Here is a 16,465-nt window from a genome sequence, read left to right on the forward strand (position 1 = left end):
GTAACTACAATCAAGCTATACACAAGCAAAAAGAAAAATTCCAGAATGCAGAATATATTTTTGCAGCATTGTAATGTTAGTTTCAAAGTTATTGTAATGTTAGTTTCATTTACAAATCTTCCACAGATCCTCTATAACCTTTCACTACTCTCCTTAAATATATATCTTCTATTAGAAAAATCTATTCACACTACAGGGCTCAAAATTAACGGTTGCCTGGGTGCCATTGACCACTCAAAGCGCCGCCGGGCAACTAAACACCGAGTCATTTTGCCCGGCTTGGCAACCTATTCATACTATCTCCCCTATCTAAGTCCCCCATGATGTGGTGCATTTATAACAGCACTCCTCCACTCTCAGCCACCACCACTCTAAAGAAAACAAACCCAACCAATCCAGTCTCCCCTCATAACTGAAACACTCAATCCCAGACAACATTTTGATGAATCTCCTCTGCATTGCTCCAGTGAAATAGAAACATAGAAAATAGGTGCGGGAGTATGCCATTCGGCCCTTCGAGCCTGAACCGCCATTCTGTACGCTTTCCAACTTAATGGCATATCTCCTATTTCATGTTGACCAAAATTGAACTCAATACTCCAAGTGTGGTTTCATCACAGTTTTGTACAACTGCAAAATATGATCATGGCTGATCATCCAACTCACACCCTTTCTCTAGTGTGATGGCCAGAATTGTACACAATATATTCCAGCTGTGGCTTAATCAATGTATTATAACATTGATCTCTGGAGGGTCTCGTACGACAGAGGGACTGAGTACAAGTACATAGTTCCCTGAAAATAACATCACAGGTTGACAGGGTGGTGAAGAAGGCTTTTGACATGCTGCCGTTTATCAGTATAGGCATTCAATATAAAAGTTGGGATGCTATGTTGCAGTTGTACAAAACTGTGATGAAGCCACAATTAGGGGTATTGAGTTCAATTTTGGTCAACATGAAATAGGAGATATGCCATTAAGTTGGAAAGCGTACAGAACAATGTACAAGGATGTTGACATGACAGTGAGAGGTTGAGCTGGCTAGTACTTTATTTCTTGGAGAGTAGAATGCTGAGTGATCTTACAGAGATGTATAAAATCACGTATAGCAGAGATAGGGTGAACATTGCCTTTTCTCCAGGGCTTTAGAATCAAGAACTAGAAGTCATAACTTTAATGTGCGAGGGGAAAGATTTAGTGGAAAAGTTTGGGGCAATGTTTTCCACACAGAAGGTGGTACATAAATGGAATGTGCAACCTGATGAAGTGGTTGCAGTGGGTACCATAACAAAATTTAAAATACAATAAAGTCTATCTTCTATCCTTATCTCACACCTTTTGTCTTCTCTAATTTCAGGTAGTCCTTGGTTTCTCCCTCCTTCCCCTCCCATTCCCAGCTCTCCCACAGCGTACTATCTCCGCCTCTTCCTTTCTTTTTCGTGCGCCCCACCCCACCCCCCCCCCGACATCAATCTGAAGAAGGGTCTCGACGTGAAACGTCGTCACTTCCTTCGCTCCATAGATGCTGCCTTACCCGCTGATTTTCTCCAGCAACTCCCTGGTCAATTTGTCCCTTCCCACCCAATCCACCCCCTCTCCTGGCACTTTCCCAGGCAACCGCAGGAAATGCTACATTTGTCGCTTTACCTCCCCCCTTGACTCCATTCAAGGACCCAAGCAGTCTTTCCAGGTGCGGGAGAGGTTCACCTGCACCTCCTCCAACCTCATCTATTGCATCCAATGCTCTAGGTGGCAGCTGCTCTACATCGGTGAGACCAAGCGTATCTTCAGTTTAAACCAGCATCTGCAGTTCCTTCCTACACACACGATAACACGATACTATAAGATTGAACTTTATTAATCCCAGGAGGGAAACTGTGTGTATATATATATTATACACACGCGTACACACGCACGCACACGCAAATACACACATCTTATCTTTATCTATCTATCTATCTATCTATCTATCTATCTATCTATCTATCTATCTATCTATCTATCTATCTATCTATCTATCTATCTATCTATTATTATATAAAAGTCTGTGGCTGCCGCCTGCCGTCCGTCCGTCCGGCTGCCTTTCTTCCTTTTGATTCGCTACTCCTTCCTATCAGCTTCCAACACACTTCAAAACAAAGTTGCAAGACAGGAACACTCTGAACTTTTCACCTCAATGGGATATCACAGCAAGTGCTGCAACAGGAGGGGGAGGGCCAATTGGTATTGCAATTTGAACTGCTGCAGCAAGCAGGGGAGGTGCAATTGGATTTTTTTTTCAATCCACTGCTGAGGGAGGCAGGGGAGTGCTGGAATCTTACATTTGGGAACGGCTTCAGTTCCGTTGGAGGAGACGGGTGCAAGGTGGAATATTGGGTTGGGGGAATCACACCATTGGGGGAGCAGACCCAACGGGTCTGCACTTGGTCTAGTATGCTTTTAAAACTCTGGCCCCATCCGACCGACTGCCGACCGGCGCCCTTCCTGCCTTTCGATTCGTGCCCGATACTCGCAGATGTCCAATCGGAATGGCTGATGCTCGCAGATGTCCAATCGGAATGGATTCATTTGCATGTACGGCTGCCGGCTGCATTTCTTCCTTTGATTCATTGCCACGCCCAATCCAGACGCTCACTCTCCGAGATATTTTCCATTTCGGTGCAGATTTCGCTTTTCTTTCTAAGTATCGGCTCCTCATTTCATTTTGTCGTGTTGAAGTTCACGTTTTTAATCAAATCCTTCACCCCCACCCACCCACCCCCAAGTATTTCAAAAAATAAACAGGCTTCTCCATTTACATGTCAGCTTCCAACACACTTCGAAACAAAGTTGAAAGACAGGAAGACTGAACTTTTCACTGCTGCAGCAGGCAGGGGAGGTGCCATTGGATTTTTTTTTAAAGAGGCAGGGCAGTGCTGGAATCTTACTTTTGAGAACGGCTTCAGTTCCATTGGAGGAGACGGGTGCATGGTGGAATATTGGGTTGGGGGATCACACCATTGGGGGAGCAGACCCAACGGGTCTGCACTTGGTCTAGTATATTACTAAAAGTCTGATCTTGACCGCTTTTGACTTGCTGTGCTGTGATTTCCGAGAGAACGCCACCACTACGGCCGTCATTTTTGGCCACCACGCTCAGAGCCCCCTTCCGGGACCGGAGGGATTTTCCCATCGATTAAAAATCAGAGAGATATCAATGTTTAAAAAAAAATTGCTATTCTCTCTGCTGCCCCTGCTGGTGGGAGGGGGGGAGGGACTATAAAACCCGGAAGTGGTGTGCATCACTCAGCCTCTGCAAGATGGAAGAAGCCAGAGGGTCATGTCTCTCTGAGCTTTGAATAACACTAAACACATGTCTACTCAACTGTGAGTCCCCTTAATGTGCTTTGAAAATGAAAATATGGTTGGTTTGAAGTTAAAAGGCACAACTACAAATGGTGGTTTGGGTGCTTTGGCTTGCAGTTAAAAGGCACTACTGCAAATGGTGGTTTGGGTGCTTTGGCTTGAAGTTAAAAGGCACTACTTTAAATGGTGGTTTGGGTGCTTTGGGTTTAAGTTAAAAGGCACTGCTGCAGATTGTGGTTTGGGTGCTTTTGCTTGAAGTTAAAAGGCACTACTGCAAATGGTGATTTGAGTGCTTTGGGTAACATCCTGTTTGCACTGTATATTGATTTTAGATAAAACGCTATCACTTACGGCTGTGATTTTTGGCCATCTTACTCAGTCCCCCTCCGCTCAGCAGGTGCAGAGGATTCTTCCCATCAATGAAAAATAAAAGTGTTATTACTGTTTAAAAAGTTGAGAATCACTCTCCTGTCAATCATGCCATGAAGGCCACACCTTTTCCAGAGGGAGGGGGAGGGGTTATAAAACCTGAAAGTGAGGGTGTGGCTCAGTCTCTGCATGATGGGGGAGGGAGAGGTCACAACTCTGTCTGAGCTGTGAATCAACTGAACACACTGAATGTCTACTGAACTGTGAGTTTGGTGTTTTGTGTGGTTTTATGGTGGTTTCACCCTGATTGAAATGGTATGAAACTGCATTTGAATGTGGTGGCGTAGCACCCTGCATGAAATTGTATGAAGCTGCATTTGAATTTGGTGACCTTACACCCTGCTTGAAATGTTATGAAGCTGCACTTGAAGTTGGCAGCCTTGCACCCTGCTGAAAGTGGTATAAGACTGCACTTGAATTTGGTGGCCTTGCACCCTGCTTGAAATGGTATGAAACTGCACTTAAATTCAGTGGCCTTGTACCCTGCTTGAAGTGGCAGGAAACTGCACTTGAATTTGGTGGCCTTGCAGCCTGCTTGAAATGGAATTTCAAGGAATAGCCATGAGTCAACTGCCAGCCCACCAGCCGCAAGTGAGCTGCCAGCACATCAGGCTTGAGGGACTGAGCTGCCAACCCAAGAACCCATACCAGTTCTCCATAAAGCCCCCCCACTGGCCACCAATATTGGAATTGGTGGAGAGGTGGAATATTGCGTCGGGGGACCAGCCTTCCTGTGTGAACATGGGACCCAACAGGTCCCAATTAGTCTAGTAATCGTATATGTTTCAATAAGATATCCTCTCATCCTTCTAAACTCCAGAGTATACAAGCCCAGCCGCACCATTCTCTCAGCCATTGTGGGAATTAACCTTGTAAACCTACTCCCTCAATAGCAAGAATGTCCTTCCTCAAATTAGGGGACCAAAACTGTACACAATACTCCAGGTGTGGTCTCACTAAGGCCAATACAATTGCAGAAGGACCTCTTTGCTCCTATACTCAAATCCTCTTGTTATAAAGGCCAACATGCCATTCGCTTTCTTCACTGCCTGCTGTACCTGCATGCTTACTTTCATTGACTGATGAACAAGGACCCCCCAGATCCCGTTGTACTTACCCTTTTCCCAACTTGACACCACTTAGATAGTAATCTGCCTTCCTGTTTTTGCTACCAAAGTTGATAACCTCACATTTATCCACATTAAACTGCATCTGCCATGCATCAGCCTACTCACTCAACCTATCCAAGTCACCCTACATTCTCATCTGTCATCTGCAAATTTGCTAATGTTACTTTGAATCCCTTCATCTAAATCATTGATGTATATAGTAAAAAGCTATTAAAGAACAACAGAAGGTAACTAAAAAGGCAATATCGTGAAAAAATATAAAGAGTAAGAAAGAGGCAAGAGTGGAAGTTGGATCACTGGAGAATGATGCAGGAGAAGTGACAATGGGGAATAAAGAAATAGCAGAGGAGTTAAATAACTTTTTTGCGTCAGTCTACACAGTGGGAGACACCAGCAATGTCCCTGAAATTCAAGAGAGCCAGGGGTTGGAAGTTAGTGGGGTGGTTATTACGAGGCAGATGGTGCTTGGGAAACTGAAAAGGCTGAAGTCACCTGGACCAGATGGACTGTACCCTAGTCTTCTGAAAGAGGCGGCTTTAGTGATTGTGGAGGTATTGACAGTGATATTTCATAAGTTCATAGGTTATAGGAGTAGAATTAGGCCATTCGGCCCATCGAGTTTACTCCACCACTCAATCATGATTGATCTCTGCCTCCTAATCTACAATTTTACTTTTTTTTCAAGAATCACTAGAGACAGGAGAGGTCCTAGATGATTGGAAAGTTGCCAATATTACCCTATTGCACAAGAAGAAGCAAAGCAGAATAGTGGGATCTATAGGTCGGTTAATCTGACTTTGGTCTAAAATCTTGGTAAGATTTTAGAGTCCATTATAAAAGATGAGGTTACAGAGTACTTAGAAGTTCACGATAAAATAGGTCAAAGTCAGCATGGCTTTGTGAAGGGGAGGTCTTGCTTGACAAATTTGCTGGAATTCTTTGAAGAAGTAAATAGGAGGACAGACAAAGAGTCAGTAGATGTTATTTACTTAGATTTTCAAAAAGCCTTTGATAAGGTGCCACACGTGAGACTGATAAGGAAGTCGAGAGCCCACGGTATCAAAGGGCAGATACTAGCATGGATAGCAGGTTGGCTGCATGGCAGAAGACAAAAAGTGGCAATAAAAGGTTTTTTTTCTGGTTGGCAGCCAGTGACTAGTGACGTTCCGTAGGGGTCGATGCTGAGGCCGCTACTCTTCAAGTTGTATATGAATGATTTGGACGAGGGGATTGAAGGCTTTGTGGCCAAGTTTGTGGATGATATGAAAATAAGTGGAAGGTCAGGTAGTGCAGAGAAAGCAAAGAGTCTGCAGAAGGGCTTGGGATTGTGGGCAGACAAGTGGCAGATGGAATATAGTGTAGCAAAGTGTGGAATGATGCATTTTGTTCAGAGGAATAAAGGTGCAGACTATTTTCTAAATAGGGAGAGAATCCAGAAATCGGAGGTGCATGATGGTCGGTGTGGACTCGGTGGGCTGAAGGGCCTGTTTCTACACTGTATCTCTAAACTAAACTTCTATAAGATGTATATTATACAGATCATCCTCGTGCTCCAAAGAATAAAGTCCTAGCCTGCCCAAACTCTCCCTATAGCGTTGGCCCTCACGTCCTGGCCACATTCTTGTAAATCTTCCCTGTACTCTTTCCAGCCGAACAGCATCCTTCCTGTAGCAGGGTGACCAAACCTGAACTCCATTAACCATTCGTCAGCTCACCTGCCCAACTAATCAAGATCCTACTACAATATGTGACCCAGGATCTGCACGTGCTGGATTCACTCTGGAACACAGCACGCTACCCAGTCTGGGTCTGTGTCCGTCACAGTCCCAGGGCTGCCACTGTTGGCCAGGTTCTGGGCCGGTCTGAGTTGGGTCACACTCAGGTTTTTAAGGAACACTGGGACCACTCACAAGTGACAAAAGATATGGAACTGGAGAGATTCCCAGGGAACAGAGCCATAAACAGGACACAGTGGAGAGTTTGTGGATGGGTGCAGGGAGTGTTCGGGAAGGGGGCACATCACACGTGTGGACTTGACGTGTGGGAAATGACATCACCCATCACCTCGTGGGACATGGAAAGACAATACAGGTTCATCACACAGCAGAGGTCGGGGACGTTGTGTACAGGTGCGAGGCCAGGAACCAGGTCAGTGAAGGCACGGCACAGATCCGGTTGAAGGACGTCTGCAAACAGACCACATCTGGTGAGTGTCAGAGGGCGAATCAGGTTTGAAGAATGTGGTGGTTTAATTGTTCATTGAGACAGTGCAGAGGGAGCTTCACATTTTGTTTTCCCTTCCAAGGACTTTATTCAGTAATTGCATATTACAGTGTACCAGAAAGTACAAAAATGTTCAAGTCACATTGCATCAGGCAATCATCATAAAACACTAATGGCATCTTTACAATGCATTCATTGTAAAGATGCGGAAGGTCATTGTTCACGGAAGGCCACCAGAGTCCCCGTGGACACCACATGTTCCCTCTCCAGGGACACAATGGGAGCCAACAAAGAGCCATTGATCTTGACAAGGCACTCTGCAGCAGTGTTCTATCCATGCTCTGTGAGTGTGTAAATGGACAGCGCTGTCACAGTTATTTGATGTCAGTCTACAGTGCGGGCCCCGAGTTCTTGCTGAGTTTGTGAACAAGGCCCAGTGCAGTCTCTCTGATGAGTGATCCCCTCTTCTTTCACCAGGGTTGAGTAGCTGTCTCTGTGGATGTTGGTTGAGGGCCACGGTCGTAGCCGTCCTGCTTCTGATTCTCATCTCAGTCACTGTCGCCACCCACATCATCAGTGAGTGCTGTTTTTAAGTGTTTGCAGTTAAAATGTAGAAACAATGAACTGCAGCCATTGTTTAATTCAGAAAAGGTCACAAAGTGCTGGAGTAGCTGCAGCAAGGAAACAGGTTCGCTTGGACATCTCCGAACTCTCCCTACCGTTTCTGAATATCACCGTCTCCATCACAGGAGACAGACTATTGACCGACATCTACTACTAACCTACTGACTCCCATAGATATCTAGACTACACTTCTTCCCACCCTGCTTCCTGAAAAGACTGTCATCTACTCCCAATTCCTTCATCTATGCTGCATCTGCACCCAGGACGAGGCTTTCCATGATCATCGGAGATGTCCTCATTCTATAGGAAACGGAATTTCGACTCTTCCATTATAGATGAGGCTCCCACTAGGGTCTCCTCGATATCCCGCAGCTCTGCTCTTGCTCCCCATTCGCAACAAGGAAAGAGTCCCACTTGGCCTCACCTTCCACCCCACCAGCCGTTGCATACAACATATAATCCTCCAACACTTTCACCACCTCCAACGGGATCCCACTACTGGCAACATCTTCCCATCTCCACCCCTTTCTGCTTTCTGCAGACACCCTTTCCTCCGTAACTCCCTAGTCAACTCGGCCCTTCCCACTCAAACCACCTTCTCCCCAGGTACTTTCCCCTGTAACTGCAGGAGATGCAACACCTGTCCCTATACCTCCCCCTTCAACTCCATCCAAGGACCCCAACAGTCATTTCAGGTGAGGCAGGGGTTCACTTGCACCTCCTCCAACCTCATCTATGGTATCCGCTGTTCCAGGTATCAACTTCTGTACATCGGTGAGACCAAGCGCAGGCTCAGCGATCGTTTCGCTGAACACCTCCGTTCAGTTGCCTTAACCTGCCTGATCTCCCGGTTGCTCAGCAGTTTAACTCACCCTCCCATTCCCAATCTGACCTTTCGGTCCTGGGCCTCCTCCATTCTTAGAGTGAGTCCTAGCGCAAATTGGAGGAACAGCACCTCATATTTTGCTTGGGTAGCTTACACCCCAGCGGTATGAATATTGACATCAAATAGCCCTTGCTTTCCCGATCTTTCTATCCCCGCTCCCTTCCCAGTTCTCCCATCTCTTACTGTCTCCGACTACATTCTATCCCTGTCCCGCCCACTGCCCTGCCAGCAATCTGAAGAAGAGTCTCGACCGGAAACATCACCCATTCCTTCTCTCCAGAGATACTGCCTGTCCCGCTGAGTTACTCCAGCATTTTGTGTCTACCTTAGGCTCAAGGATCCGACTAGTAGAACAGAAAAAGGCTCACTCATCTGTTTAGTTACAAATTTGTTTTTTTGGCAAGAGAGAACAAAAAGAACACTTGTCTCGGTATGCCCAGGGTCCAGTTTTACAGCAGCACACATCTCTCTCTCTCTCTGCCTCCATCTGCGGCGCTGATCGCGTCTCAGCCCGTCGGAGAACCGCTCTCGTACATGAACTTGAAAATTTCTCATATAACATTCCACCCCTTGAACAATCTGGTTACCGTCACATCCGGCCCACAGGCTTTACCTCGTCACATCCGGCCCACAGGCTTTAGTAAAGTCCACACGGTCGCACATAGAAGGCTGTAATATTATAGCCAACAAGATTGTCCCAATGGTCAGTTCCCAGTGCACCACTGTTGTCCACCAGCCTCCAAACATCCCGAAAGGCCACCATCCTCCCGGGAGATTGTAGTCATGGTACTGTTCTCCGACCCTTCCCCATGGCTTCCAGGATGTGGTCAGCGAGGATGGTGATGTTCTCTTTTACCTCACTCAGTGTCAAACCAGTCACTAAGTCTGTATGACCACGCATGGTATAAATTAACCTGTTTTGTCAGAGGTCCCAAACTTTAATGTCATCAATACCATCAGAGATTATCTGATCGCTGTGTCATTAAACGTTGCTGCCAGTACCTGGCACGTGTTTTGAAACATATGGATTGCAGCCTTCTTCTGAATGTCCTATAGTTTAATTGTCTCGTCATTGCTTCCTGTACAGCCGTTGTGCTGGATAACATGAATTCAGAAAGGATGTGTGACCTTTAAGACCCTTGATTCGTTCACCCGTTTCATTATCTCACCGTCACACTGACCACTCCGAGCTCACTGAGTCCACACCGTCACACTGACCACTCAGCCACAGCGCCATGGGTCACAGACTGTTCAGGGAAATTCTCGTATAACAGTAGCTCAGCAGTTCAAGAAGCATCTCTGGGGAACATGGATAGGCGGGTTTCTGCTCGATATCCTTGATTGTAGGGGCAGGAGAAAAAGGGTGGAAACGGGAATGGCAGGACAAAGCATGGCAGGTAAAAGATTGACAAAGGCGGGAGAGGGTGGTTGTTGATAGGCAGATGGTTAAAACAGAGGCCAGAGATAAGAAAGGAAGGTGAGAGACAGGTTTAAGAGCTCCAGCTTGTGAAGCCAGATGGGGATAATTAGTAAGTGGTGACCTAAAAATGGAGAATTTAATATTTATTTCACTGGTTTTTTTGAGCTATCCACATGGAATACGAGGTGGTCCTCCATTTAGTGTATGGCCTCACTCTGACAATGGACGAGGCCTAGGACAGAAAAGTAAGTGTGGGAATGGGGAGGGGAGTTAAAATGATAGCAAATGGGAAATACAGTTGGCATTGGCGGACCAACCGTAACTGTTCATTGAAACAGACAATGAGTCCATGCTTGGCCTGCCCAGTGTACAGGAGGCTATGTTGGGAAAACTGGATGTAGTAATAGAGGTTAGAGGAGGTGCATGTGAACGTCTTTCTCAGCTGGAAGGAATGCTAGGGTCACTGGATAGAGGCGAGGGTGACGGTAAACGGACAGGTGTTTCATCTCATGTGGACTCTCGTAGGGTGCACTGACTTCTCTCCTATCTCTCTCCCCACAGGCGCCCGCCCTGTCAGTGGAACTGCAGACAGGCCTCACAAGACTGAATGACTTCCCCTCACCTCTTTCCTTCTCCACATCTGCTTTTCCACCTCCCTCTGCCACTGCTCCTCACTCACTTCCCTTCCTCTCCTCTTCCCCATTTTCTCTTTCCCGTCCCTCTCCTTCCCGGCACATCTCTCCGTACTTCCCCTCTCGCACTCCCTACTCTACAAAGGGAAGTCAGCAGGAAGGTTGGGAGGGTGAGAAGAGTTATGGCAGCCAGAGGTGGGGAGGGTGAGGGACGGATAGGGAGGAGAGATAGAGAGAAGTGACAAAGAATAAGAGGAAATGGATGTAGAGGGTTCGGGTGGGAGGGAGGGGGTGGGTGGGTGTCAGGAATAAGAACAGTCAGGAATAAGATGGAGGGGTTGGAACAAAGATGGTTGGCATGGGGAAGGACAGATGAATGAGGGAGGATCATAGGGACAGAGAGTGGGGGAAGGGCAGAGCAGAAGGAGGTCTGGAGGTGTAAAGAGTAGAGTGAGGATGGCTGGGTGGGGCTGTGGATTGGGTGAGCATGGGAATGGAGGCTGCCTGATGGGGAGAGAGGGAAGAGAATGTTGATTGGGAATGGCAGGTGACAGAGTGATCAGGGGTCAGGAAGCCGGGAGGAGGTCGAAGGACTGAGGTTGGAGTGAGAGAGAGTCTGGGAAGGAGAAGAGGGTTTGAGGTGGTGAGGTGTTGTGACTGCGAGTCGAGCAGGTGAGACCAGGAGAGGGAGAGAGCCGTGGGCACAGAATCAGAAGAGAGCCTGTGCCCAACCAATGATCCCAAGAAACAGCGGACAGTTCCTGGAACCAAAGACGGCTGCAAAGGTTTCCACTTGTGTTTGTTCTGTGATGAAATTGCCAGTTTGTCTGTAATGACCGGACATCCCCTCCTCCCCTCCTTCCTCCCCATTTCCTTCACTCTCCCCCTCCCCCTTCCCACCTGTAAAGGGCCTGTCCAACTTTGCGATTTGTTCAGCGACTGCGAGCGTCAGTGACTGACACCTGTAGTCGCCCTAACAAAACGTCAAGTTGTACGTCAATCTACGACAGGCTACGACATAGAAACATTGAAATTAGGTGCAGGAGTAGGCCATTCGGCCCTTCGAGCCTGCACCGCCATTCAATATGATCATGGCTGATCATCCAACTCAGTTTCCTGTACCTGCCTCTCTCCATACCCCCTTCCCTAACCACAAGGGCCACATCTAACTCCCTCTAAAATATAGCCAATGAACTGGCCTCAACTACCTTCTGTGGCAGAGAGTTCCAGAGATTCACCACTCTCTGTGTGAAAAATGTTTTTCTCATCTCGGTCCTAAAGGATTTCCCCTTTATCCTTAAACAGCGACCCCTTGTCCTGGACTTCCCCAACATCGGGAACAATCTTGCTGCATCTAGCCTGTCCAACCCCTTAATAATTTTGTGAGTTTCTATAAGATCCCCCCTCAATCTTCTAAATTCTAGCGAGTACAAGCCAAGTCTATCTAATCTTTCTTCATATGAAAGTCCTGACATCCCAGGAATCAGTCTGGTGAACCTTCTCTATGGCAAGAATGTCTTTCCTCAGATTAGGAGACCAAAATTGTACTCAATACTCCAGGTGTGGCCTCACCAAGACCCTGAACAACTAGAGTAGAACCTCCTTGCTCCTATACTCAAATCCTTTTGCTATGAATGCTAACATACCATTCGCTTTCTTCACTGCCTGCTGCACCAGCATGCCTACTTTCAATGACTGGTGTACCATGACACCCAGGACTCGTTGCATCTCCCCTTTTCCTAATCGGCCATCATTTAGATATAGTCTACTTTCCTGTTTTTGCCACCAAAGTGGATAACCTCACAATTATCCACATTATAATGCATCTGCCATGCATTTGCCCACTCACCCAGCCTGTCCAAGTCACCTTGCAGCCTCCTAGCATCCTCCTCACAGCTAACACTGCCCCCCAGCTTCGTGTCATCCGCAAACTTGGAGATGTTGCATTCAATTCTGCGTCACCCACCTTCACAACACAAGAAGGTTACACTGAAGTATAATAATCACATTGGAAATGAACTTATCTACAATAAATCTGAGGACCAATAACTTTTTAAGAAATAAATTGTTTATTTAATAGCTCAAAAATAACATCATATTGAAAAAACAGCAATTTGTTTAACAAGAAAGGTTTAACGTCAACAAAAATAACTGTATATATTTAACGCCATATTTCAAAGAACACCATACTTATACAAACATTTTATTCAAGAACAATAGTCAGATCTGACAATGACGTTACAATTTACATCAACTCCAATGAACTTCAAGAAGGCAAAAAGATCTTTATTTGTTCACCACATTAGAATGAACATCATTTCAGATGTTCTTAATAATGTACTTTGTACATTTATGTACTTTTGTACTTTTCATTCTTTATGGGCACTTTGGCCCTGGCTATCTTCAGCCAAATAATCTAAAAAGCTTTGAAAGTCGGCGCGTTATATACCCGCGTCACTGGGCATCACCCGCAGGACAGCGTACGTCAGCGTGTGACAGGACGCACGACATGACAAGACACCCAGTTGTCGTCTGAAGATTTTGAACATTCCAAAATCCAGGGGCGGCAGGGAGACACCGCGCGTCTCCACATGCGCCACCCCGCGACAACCTCTTTTCAGTCTGTCGCTGAAAATGTCGCCCAACTGGGGCTCCGATGTTAAAGCCCCCGGTGGACGATGGTAAGTCCTGTGGCCATTAAGCCGCGCCGGGCGATGTTAGGCCCCGGCTCCTTGTCCTTTAAACCCCACGATTCCAGCGGTAGAAGTTGCCGTTACGGGAGCTCCAAAAAGCCGTCCCCCCCACTAGGGACCTGGAGCTCCCGATGTTCCTGTCCACCGGGCCTGCGGCCGGAGCCTCCGAAGCTCCGAAGTCTGGCCGCAGCTGCACGCCACCACAGATCCTCCCGTTCCGAAGTCGGTCAGCTCCGCGATGTCAGGTCTGCAGGCTCCGCGACTGGAGCCCTCAGGCTGGTCCCGGCCGGAGGCTGCCGCCGGCTCCACGATGCTGGGCTCAACGACACCGGAGACGCGACAGGCAAAAACTTGGGTCCCCGTTAAGGGAAGAGATTAACGGTTTCCCCCACCCTCCACCCCCCACATATACAGAGCTAAAAAAATAATAAAAACTAGGATCAAGGCATACATTTAACAAGGCAAAAATTTAAAAAAAGACGACTGTAGTCGAGCCGCTGCCGTTAGGCGCCGCCACACCCACCTAAGATTAAAGAGATTTTTTAAAAAGGACTGAAACTGATGAGCTGCACTGCTGGGAACTATATTCTGCTCGCTATATATTCACCTTTGCTCTATCTACTGTACTTTAGTTTGAAGTTATTGTCTGTGTATGGACTATCTAATCTGTTTGAGTAGCATGCAAAATAAAGCTTTCCACTGTACCTCAGCACACGTGACAATAATAAACACAAACTTAAAATGTTACCAAAGTTTGTAGCATTTGTACCCACGGTTTGTAAAATGTTTCACAGTTGAGAAAAGGATCAAGTCATTGGCAAAGAAAGGGGCAGAATAAAAGAGCAAGAAAAACAACAAATGTTTACAAACATCTGTGGATCTGTAGAGTGGCAATGATTGAATAATGTTGATATGGAACCATCACGACTCAGACAGGAGAAACTATATTTTAATTTAGGTAGGAAATGCAGCGTGGAACAGGCCCTTCAGCCCACCCAGTCCATGCAGACCTTTGATTACCTATTCACACTATAGGGCATTTGTTACAGTACATGTAAATACCGAGGGAGGGGATGGAAAATGTGGGAAGGGATGAATGAAACATGGAGGTGGAGTGTCTGCGAGTGGAGCAGGTGAGACCGGGAGAGGGATAACGCCGCGGGCACAGGATCAGAACAGAGCCTGTGCCAGATCAATGATCCCAAGAAACAATGGACTGTTCCTGGAACCAACGGCAGTTGCAAAGGTTTCCAATTGTGTTTGTTCAGTGATGAAATTGCTAGTTTGTCTGTAACGACGGACATCCCCTCCCCCCCCCAGCAACTACAGTGTGAATATATCTGAATAAAGCAAACTGAGAGCAGACACTGCGATGACTGTTTGACTGAGATTCTACCTTCAAAAACATGGTAGGAGCCAGTAATGGCACCCTTTAACTAGACCGAGCCAGTAGTTAGAAATATTTCCACACCGGAACACAAACATAAGTACGACATCTGTGGTTAATCTGTGGTTAATAAGATTAAAGAGATTAGATCAATGGAAATGTTGAAAACTGGTGCCACAATGATGGGAACTATATTCGACACTCTATCTTTGTCTTTGCTCCATCTACTGTACTCAATTTGAAATGATTGTGGCTGGGCATGGACTATCTGATCTGTTTGGGTGGCCTGCAAAATAAAGATTTACACTGTACCTCACACACATGACAATAATAAACTCAAACTTAAAATGTTACCAATGAATGTTGGACCCAAGGACTGCAAAACATTTCACAGTTGAGCAAAGGATCAAGGTGTTGACAAAGAAAGGGGAAGTAGAATATCAGAGCTAGAAAAACAGCAAATGGTTACAATATTTTAATATATTTAACTATATTTTAGGTTAGGTAGGAGATACAGATTGGAACAGGCCCTTTGGCCCATCTAATTCTTGCCGACCATTCACATTATAGAGCAGGTGTCACATGTAAGTAACAAAGGAAGGGGTGGAAAATGTGGGAAGGGATGAATGAAACCAGGTTGTGAAGGGAGTTGTCTCTGCAGAAGGTGGAAAGGGGTGGGGATGGGAAGATGAGACTGGTGGTGGGATCACATTGAAGATGGCAGAAATGTCGGAGAATTATGCAACTGCCAATCAAATCCCACCTCACCTGCACCAACCTATCACTTCCCAAAGTTTGTCCTGCCCCCACCTCTCTTCCAACTATCTATATCTCCAACAGCCTAACCCCCTCCCACCCCAATTCACTATTACAATCAATCTGAAGAAAGGTGTTAACCTGAAATATCACTTGTCCAGACATTCATCCGGGCCCTTTGCCATTTGCACTGTACGTCTTTATAATAAACCAGATTCAGCAGTTCCTTGGGTCTCCAAGAAGATAGGCTCTTCGGCCCAACTCATCCTTCCTAACTTAGCTGTTACCATTTGCCAAAATTTGACATCCATCTAAACCATTCCACGTACCTGTCCAAAAGTCTTAAATGTTACGAAGTACCTACCCCTGGCAGCATTCCATATACAGTATTATATATATATTCCACCCCCTCTTTCTATGTGAAAAATATGCCCCCCAGGTTCCTGTTCAATCTTTCCACTCTCATCTTAGAGCTCTGCCCTCAAGTTCTTAATTCCCCAACACCAGGAAAAAGACTATGTGCAATCATCCTATCTATGTTATTCATGATTTTAGATACCTCGATAAGATTAGTCTTGTCCGTTCAATGAATAAAGTCCTAGCCTGGCCAACCTTTCCCTGTAACTCAGTCCGCATTATCTTGGCAACATCCTAGTAAATCTTTTCTGGTCCACAGGATCTCAGCGTTTTTCTTCCTGTCAACAACTTCAGGCCACTCACCGCCGACCCCCACCCCACCCCTCACCTTGCGAATGTTCTGTTGCATTCAGACACATCCCCAACTCTGGCACCAGGGAGGCACACCATCCTGTGTGTGGGTTCATCAGCTGGGACATTTAATACAGAACAGAGAGGTTATGGTACAACTTTGTAACACATTGATTAGAATTCAGCGAGCGTATTATATACAGTTCGGGTCACCGCACTAAAGGAGGGATT

At 46.3% G+C, this 16,465-nt stretch overlaps 1 long non-coding RNA gene across 1 annotated transcript; it reads left to right on the top strand.

Annotated features, from left to right (window-relative positions):
• Nucleotides 1–5,237: 5,237 nt before the first annotated feature.
• LOC129708735 (uncharacterized) lies at nucleotides 5,238–10,657 on the top strand. The gene is made up of 3 exons (XR_008725402.1): nucleotides 5,238–7,111; nucleotides 7,606–7,704; nucleotides 10,620–10,657. It is a non-coding gene; the product is annotated as an uncharacterized LOC129708735 (long non-coding RNA).
• Nucleotides 10,658–16,465: the final 5,808 nt, after the last annotated feature.

The sequence above is a fragment of the Leucoraja erinacea genome, chromosome 24 (assembly GCF_028641065.1).
Source record: "Leucoraja erinacea ecotype New England chromosome 24, Leri_hhj_1, whole genome shotgun sequence".
NCBI lineage: Eukaryota > Metazoa > Chordata > Chondrichthyes > Rajiformes > Rajidae > Leucoraja > Leucoraja erinaceus.